Raw genomic sequence first — 2,537 nt, forward strand, 5'->3', positions numbered from 1 at the left:
AGCTCTATACATGATGAGGCTGTGTGGTTTGCCACCTCTATTTTGGGCAGGAATATTATGAGAAAGTGTCGCGCAGATGAAGTTTTGACACCTATTCTTCTGTTGGTTGTGTGGTGCAGCCAGGGGGTCTAGTTCAACTTGGCGGGGTACTTGTATCGAGAATTCCTAGATGATTGTCGCGAAGCACATGAGGAAGGAAAGTTGTTTCCTTATGCATGGTTGTTAATTCTGATTTCATTAGTAACTTGGAGAGCACCGGAGGAATGAAGTTCCCCATGGTGGACCTAGATATCTGTGAAGTTTCACGATATGCCTCGTTGTGGGCATCCAAAGACAATACAAGGGCCATGGAGAATAAGATGTTTTGGGTTCTATTCAAAATGGACCTGTGCATGGTGATTACACAATGGTTGTGGTTATCACCTGCCCTATTTGACCAATAGCATGATGTTGCAAAGTTCAAGGTCGATTTTCACAATGTATATATATGTGGTGTTGTGCTCCTATACCAATAGGTATCATATTTCATGATTGACTATTAAAATACCAAATATGTTCATCCTTTCCATGCTGCAAAGGTTCCATATTTTCAAAAAATCAAAAAATTAAAGAATGAAAAGAGGGTGTGCCCTAAAAGAAAAATCAAAGGGCAAAAAGAATGAATTGGTCAAAAACAAAGAAAATGAACCCCAAAGAAAAGACCAGGAAAGTGTGCTTGTCCAAAATGCCACTACTATCATATTTTTGCAAAGATGTTCAATGTGCATAATTAGGTGACTTCTATCACAGTTGATGGATGGCCAAACAGATCAAATCTTGGTCAGTCCATGTTTAAATTTCCTGTTTTAGAGATAGAGAATGAAATCTGTTCAAATAGTTCAAGCTTGGCAGATAAGTAGTTAGGTAGAGAAGCAAAGGATCTCAGAAGTTAAATCTGAGCCCCTGGAAGAAATAAGGGTAGACTTAGATAGGAGGGCAGTTAAAATTAAACAAGAGAGTAAGGGTTTGCTAGTTCAAATGCACCCAAGGAAAAGGAAGAAAAAATGTTAGGTTTAATAGGCTGGGTAGGCAGTTTTGATGTTGCAGAAGCAGGTTTGTGAACAATTTTGTCTTTTTAAGATGTTGCATCTCATGGATATCACAAGTGCCATGGCAAGGTGGCTACAAAACAAATGGAGCATGACTAATTTCCCTCCTCATTTCTCCAAGAACATTTACTAACCTCCCCTCAAGGACATTGAGATCTGCTCAGTGCTCCTAGTTCACTTCATTTCATGAGAAAGACTAAGTGAAACTCTGTGTTTACTTAGGAGAATAAAGCCAAATTTCTTATGTAAAAATACTTTTCTTCCATTTTACTGGGTCTTCCAAATTTATAACTTGGATACCTTTCACTCCCCTAAGCCTAAGTTTCACTTTTTACTTAGTGCTTTTGTTTGAATATATTCCTCATTTTAACTTATTAACTCTATTATATAGCTCCTACATAAAGATGTTCCCGCCCCTACTATATAAAATACATAAAAAACCCCAAAAAGATTTAAATATCCCGCCTCGGGCTTATATATAGCCATATGTTAATATTTAAAGCGGGTCCAAGGTTTATCCGAAACCTTATGGACAACCCTCCCCACGCGCGCATATAAACATTGGGTTTCATTTAACATTTGGTTAAATGAATAACCAACCCGTAGACCCAACCAAAGCTTAAATACATTTCAAAACCTCGCAAAAACCTTATAAAATGCTGAAATATCGTGCGGGTCCCCACGCCGTACCCATCCGCCAACTCCGTCCACTCCCGACCGTCTGATCTGGGCTTTCCCATCGGACGACCCACAACGATATCGAAACCTCTCCGATGCCCGAAAAATAGCGCCCGAGAAAATGGTGGTTTTGCCGTCGTCCAAAAAACCACGTGGCGCCCGCCCGGTGCTATCGTGACCCCTCCGCCCAAAACAACTTTTGTCCAAAAGCGGTGCGGGATAATACCACATACCGCCCCCGCTTCCCACCATTGACATTGTCACCCATGTCATCACCCACGTCGTCTGCCACCTCACCTCCACATCATCCGTCATTTCATCCACCACGTCACCACCAAGTCAGCCTCTGTACCTTGCTACACGAAAAACATTACATCATGCTGACGTCACCCGACCGAAGCGCGCCAAAACCTACCAAAATCAATTTTTTGTCAAAAAGGCGTAAAATGTCATTTTTTGTTCATTTCTATTTGTTTCCTCTGCGTGGCCTCTGCATGTTGTTTCACGTCCAAAGCAACATTTTGACCACACAGTCAGCCACCCAGTTGAATTGAGTCCACAGCCCGGCCCCTCAGCTCGGTCTGCCACCTGCATTTCACACAGGGCACCCATTAAAATAGGTATTTACCCAAATTTTTCCCCCAAACCCCGTTTTTTCTAGTTTTCTCCGTAAATTCGCCAAAAACACCCAAAAATGAATTAGAAACGTTGTGTTGCCTTCAAACCTACGCATTGTAACCTCTTTTTTTACCCATTTTTTTCGAGAAATCC

This window comes from Pinus tabuliformis, chromosome 5_1 (assembly GCF_031772625.1).
Source record: "Pinus tabuliformis cultivar Carrire ecotype Pingquan chromosome 5_1, CPIR1, whole genome shotgun sequence".
NCBI lineage: Eukaryota > Viridiplantae > Streptophyta > Pinopsida > Pinales > Pinaceae > Pinus > Pinus tabuliformis.